The sequence below is a fragment of the Tenrec ecaudatus genome, chromosome 4 (assembly GCF_050624435.1).
Source record: "Tenrec ecaudatus isolate mTenEca1 chromosome 4, mTenEca1.hap1, whole genome shotgun sequence".
In the NCBI taxonomy this organism is placed as follows: domain Eukaryota; kingdom Metazoa; phylum Chordata; class Mammalia; order Afrosoricida; family Tenrecidae; genus Tenrec; species Tenrec ecaudatus.
In genome coordinates, this window is record NC_134533.1 from 13,949,839 (window position 1) to 13,956,389 (window position 6,551).

The window sequence follows — 6,551 nt, forward strand, 5'->3', positions numbered from 1 at the left end:
TCACTACTGGTCCTGAAGGAATCATCTGTCCTGGATTCCCTGTGTTTCCAAGTTCCTGTCTGCACCAGTGTACATCCTCTGGTCTATCCAGATTTGTAAGGCAGAATTGGGATCATGATAGTGCTGGGGGAGGAAGCATTTAAGAGCTAGAGGAAAGTTGTAAGTTTCATCGTTGCTACACTGAACGTTCACTGGCTCATCTCTTCCCGGTGACCCTTCTGTAAGGGGGTGTCCCATTACCTACAGATGGGCTTTGGTTCTCCACTCTGTACTCCTCCTCATTCACAATGATATTTTTTTTTTGTTCTTTGATGCCTGATACCTGATCCCTTCGACACCTTGTGATCACACAGGTTTGTGTGCTTCTTCAATGTGAGCTTTGTTGCTTCTGAGCTACATGGCCACTTGTTTACCTTCAAGCCTTTGAGATCCCAGACACTATATCTTTTGATAGCCGGAGCACCATCAGCTGTTTCCTTACATAAAGTTGGAATCATTCCACTGTCTGGAGTGTAAATCAGATCTGCAAAGTGCAGAAAATTCAAATGTAACACTAACCTTGTATCTGGTAGGTGGTTCTAATCCCATGAGTGGGAGCTTAAAGTGAGCCCTCCCCCTTATTGAAACAACTTCTGAACCACTGGTCCCATAGATCCCGAATGTCCACTTCCGTGAATGTTGTGTCTCCACAGTTACCAGGAGCTGGTGGATCACAGAACCACTCAATTGTACAGAAGCCTTTCAGCTCTGCATCCAAGCCAAAGAAAAGATTAAATGACTTTCCTTCTTACAAAATCACTCATTTTTAAATTGTTTTAATCTATTGTAATCCTGTTTGTGGTGCCTTTAAGAGGCTGTCCATGCTTTTAATTTTCAATGTGGCCAAAGTCCATAAATAAAATGTCTTCTATTTTATTGAGTATCAATCTTATTGAATTTTAAGTTAGAGAGCTGAGCTACCACGGAAAGGGGTGCCTGTGTTGGATTATCAATCTTGCTCTCCATGGTTAATACTTAGCTATTGAAAGTGAGTCCTAGGAACAGTAGTCAAATCAAGGAAAACTCGAGGTTGGAATGGTCCCTCCCAAATGGCCTCACATTATCTATTCCAGCAGTCATTTCCAGATCATCTATTGACTAACACTACCCTGCATGATAATCAACTGAATATTATGCTGCAATAAGGATGACTGTGGATCCAAGAATAAGGGCCAATTGGAAAGCAGGAGAGAGACTGAGATGAGCCAATGGGATCCCAGAACCTAACCCCTATAAAGTTCAATATCACATCCCTAGACCTTGTCAGCCTCCTCAAAGCATGAAGTGACTTGCTTCATGACTGAAACATACTTTGCCTTTTAAATTTCTGCTCCCCTTACTCTCTTGTCTGTCATACTGTCTTGTCTTGTTCTCATGTGTGCATGGCTCCCATTGTTGTGAGGGAAAACCACTCAGGAGAAACTCAGTAGCTTTTCCCTGAGGAGAGGAGGTCTGGTGACATTGACTTTTATAACAGCGAATACCCAATTTGTAGAAAGCTATGGATGACAGTGGGACCCCAAGATCCATCTGCAGGGTACTATGTGGATTAAGCCTCTGGTATATCCCCTATGACCATAGCTGAGGGGCTCCAATGACCTTTCAGAGACTCTTGTAAACTTGATTATGTGTTCCCAAGTGTTAGCCATAACAGAATTGCAAATTAAAACAATGGGATACCAGCCCAATTCAAAAAAATCAGAAAGCAACAAGGGTTCGAGGGGCTGTGATGAGGTGAGCACTCTAAACAACTGCTGGTGGACCTGTAGGTATGTACAGCCACTATGGAAATTGATTTGGTGATATCTAAAACAGTTGGAGCTACCATAGAACCCAGCAATCCCCCTACTGGGCATATATTCAGAAGAGGCAAGAAACAAACCATGGCCAGACGCCTGTGCTCCAATGTTCATCACAGCACAATTTACAATCGCAAGGAGTTAGAAACACCCCAGATTTCTGTCAACAGATGAATGGATTAAAAAACTGCGGTACATACATACAATGGAGTACTATGCATCCCTAAAAAGCAGTGATAAATACATGAAGCACATCGCCGCATGGGAAGAACTGAAGGAAATTATGCTAAACAAAGTATTCCAAGCACAAAAGGACAAGTACAACACGAGTCTACTGAGGTAAGCTTAAAAAAGCAAAGAGGACATAGGAGAAAAGCTACTATATACAAACATTCCTGGGGTGAGGACCAGTTATTACAGCAGGGGTCATACAAAATTCAGGGATACTTATAATAGCCAACTAAAAAGGAGGTTGGGAGGTGGGGAGAAAAAGACATGAGTAGTGGGGCGGGGGGGGGGGAGGGAATAGGGCACTAACCCACCCAAGAGGAGGGTATTGTTTATATCTCCACAGGGAAAGAAAGATCAGACTTCAACTGGTGCTCCAAGATGTGAATGCAACATACTGGCATGAAGTACAGAACCAATAGAGAGGTCTGAGGGGCCAGCCCCAAATCCCAACTATGTGGACAAGCACCTACCCTCCCCCTCTCCCCCCAGAATTCACTTCAGAGGACAGCTACAGCTGAAGCTACAGCTCAGGGAGAGGGACATGTCTGATCAGAGCACACAGGAGCACATGAAGGGAGAGGAAGAGAGAGTGGAACACATCCTGGCCCACCAAGCTCTGAGGACGATATTCCCACTCAGAGCAGCCAAAGCACACAGAGGACCATAGGGCCGCCCCAACTATGAGACATGGCATCCTTCACTGACCCATAGAGCTATGGCGACAACACTGGAGACACTGTGGGAATTGGACTCAATCTGACCCCACCACACTGAGGTGAAACACTAAGGGTATGCAACAGAACAGCAAAGGAAATAGAGCAACGAGGTCCCCAAGAAATAAAACAGACTGTGGGCCAGGACATGGCACCCCATCAGACTCGACCACAAAGCACTCCTAAAAGTCAACGAACAGACCTTGAACTATTTACAGGCGCTTTTTTTTGGTCATTGGTTTTATTACTTTGTTTTGCTCTGTCTTGTTTTTTGTGCATATTATCTCTGCAAGTCTATCTAGATAAGATAGATGGGATAAAAAATCTGGAGGAGAAACAATGGAACTGACGGTTCAGGGAGACATGGGAGATGGGGAGGCAGAGGAAAGTAAGTGGGTGTTAACAACCCCAGGGACAAGGGAACAACAAGTGATCCAAAATCAATTGTGAGGAGGGTGTAGTCGCCTTGGTAGGTCTAGATCAAGGGGAATTACGGAAACCCAAATGAAGGCTGAACATAATAGTGGGACAAAAGGAAATAGAGGAAAGAACTTTAGAGGTCTAAATATAGGGATGTACATACATAAATATATATGACAATGGGGAACTACATCTATGTGCATATATTTATAGGCTTAATATTAAAATAGCAGATGGACATTGGGCCTCTACTCCAGTACTCTGCCAATACAAGAATACTTTATTAAACTGGCATTCCATGATGCTCACTTTCCCGACATGATCGCTGAAGACAAAGCTGGTGCATAAGCAAATGTGGTGACGAAAGCTAATGGTGCCCAGCTATAAAAAGACATAGCATCTGGGGTCTTTAAAGCTTCAAGATAAACAAATGGACATCTAGCTGAGAATCAACAAAGCTCACATGATGAAGCACAACAGCCTGTGTAATCATGAGGTATCCGTAGGATCAGGTATCAGGCATCAAAGAACTAAAATCATGTCATTGTGAATGAGGGAGCACGCAGAGTAGCGACCCAAAGCTCATCTGTAGGCAAATGGACATCCCCTTACAGAAGGGTCACGGGGAAGAGATGAGCCAGTCAGGTTGCAGTGTAGCACCAATGAAACTTACAACTTTATTCTAGTTCTTTAATGCTTCTTCCCCCTACTATCATGATCCCAATTCTACCGTACAAATCTGGCTCGGCCAGAGGATGCACACTGGTACAGATCAGAGCTGGAAAAACAGGGAATCCAGGACTGATAACCCCTCAGGACCAATAATGAGAATAGAATACTAGGAGGGGAAGGGGAAGGTGGGGAGAAAGGGGAACCAATCACAATGATCTACATATAGCCCCCTCCCTGGGGGACGGACAATAGAAAAGTAGGTGAAGTGAGACATCGGACAGTGTAAGACATGACAAAATAATAGTTTATAAATTATCAAGGATTCATGACGGAGGGGTATGTAAAGGGGGGGGGGGCGGGGGATAAAGAGCTGATACCAAGGCTCAAGTAGAAAGAAAATGTTTTGAAAACAGTGATGGCAACAAATGTAAAAGTGTACTTGAAACAAGCGATGTATGTATGGCTTGTGATGAGTTGTACAAGCCCCCAGTAAAATGATTTTTTAACTTTATTATTATAGTATGGTATGATAGTTGGCCATTTGCTCTCCCCCTTGACCCATTCTGGATTTAATTGCCTCGTGTTTTTTTTCCTCACAAAGATTATTTTTTCCCTATGGCTTACTTTAATAGTCAGTGATCACACAATCACTGTCATTGAGTTAATGCTGACTCCGGGTGACCACCTGTGGGTTTCTAAAACTTACTTTCAACAGGCGTACAAGGTCCAGTCTTTGTCCCACCAAGGTGCTGGTGTTTTGTTTGCTCAACAGCTGACCATGGGGATCACAGCCTAATGTGTAATCAGTACACCACCAGGGATGGATGGATATAATACAGTGTTCAGTGTTTGAGTGTTTTGGTATATTTCCAAATTTATGAAGCCCAGAAGGGACAGAGATACAGAAATAATTGATGTAATAGTTTTTCAGGGATAGGGAAGTATTGAAAGGAATTGGGGAGCATACAATGAATGCAGGAGGGGGGGTGCACTAATATTGGCAGTATGATACGAAGCTAGGCCACCTAAATCAATTATCTCAAAGGTAGAAGAATGTTGCAGCATAGAAGCAAAAAACAGAAAGTAAACTAAAATCATCAGTCCTTAGAATTAGAGCATTTTTTTTAATTAGGAGCACTTAATTTTTTTAAAAAAAAGGAAAGGAAACATACATTTGAATGCCAAGACACACTGATCCAAATCAGGAGCTTCTAAGGAGAACAGAGACAGTCCAAGGAAATTATCATACAATCATTTGATTGGTTACTCTTTAACTGAGGTCACAAGTAAGGTGGGTTAGGTTTGGAGAATCGGCTTCCATTAGACAATCAGGTATGTAGGCTTGCAGTGATTGATCTCAAGGACTGGTTTTCATTACAGACACATATCTTTCAGGAGAGACCATAAGCATCACTGGTTAATGCAAAACAGCTCTAACCAGAGGTCAGCAACTTATACCCATTCTAGTACTAGTGCCTCCTTTCCCAGCAAGTGCTTATTAAAACAAAATCCTTTTGGTTCTTCAGGACCCTTTAAAAATTATTTTAATTACATAATATGGATGTAACTAAAGGAAAAATTTCTTAGGCCCATTTTATACCAAAAAAAAAGAGAGAGAGAGACACCTGTGTCAATGTTACCTTCTTTGGAGGCTTCAAAAGGTTCACATAAAAATTCCATTATCTTTTCATTGTTTTTCTCACATTTTTTAAGCTCCTTCATATTTCTTTCTCTTCCTGCTTAACTACAAAAGAACCTAAACATCCCCTGAGTTCCCGGGGCTGTTAGCAATCCCAGAGGCAAATGGCAGGTGCCTGTGAGAAGTCTGAATGAGTTGAATGCAGCTAAACCCTGTTCCCAAACTTGGCTGATCTTGAGAAGCACTTGGGGATCTGTGAAAGTAAGAGATATTTAAGGTCTATTTGCAACTTAATAAGAATGCCTGGTGTGTTTGGGGGGGGGGGAGGTTAGGGGTGAGGGTAGTTGTCCAGGGATCTATAGTTTCACCAGATCCCAAGGTCATTCCAGTGATTGGCTACATTGGGGGGCGGGGGGGGAGAAGTACTAGACAGGTATGTAAAAAGATAACATTAATTGGGACAAAACTGAGTTTGATTGTTTAGTCCTGATCAAAAAGGTTTTAATGAAGTTCTCTTTACTGAGGGAAGGGAAACAGGACTTCAAATTTTACTTAAGTGAATGCTGACTTAAGCTCTAGAATATAAGTCTAACTTCTTTATAGAATATTTACTCAAATATGATGCCAGATTTAATTTTTTAGGATTTATCTTCTCTGATTAACTATTACAACACAGGTTTGGTCTTGAGAGTCAATATACTAAGCATAGATGCTTAGATCAACCCTCAGGTCAATGCTACATGCCTATCTCTCGTCTTCTTTCTTCACTGATGATTCTCAGAATTTATTTCCCGACGGGTCATATCAAAGTGGTGAAAGGAGGGTCACTGAGGATGTCTTATCAAATCTACAATAGCATAGAAAACCACTAAAGTAGATACTAAGAATTACCTAATAGCATTAGATCAAAAGTATATAAATGTACACTTATGTTGATCAGGGGTTTTACTAAATTTTAGGATTCCATTACCCCCACAGAGATTTATATCAATTATTTTACTCTTTGTAAAAAAATTAATCGTTTCATTGGCATATAAT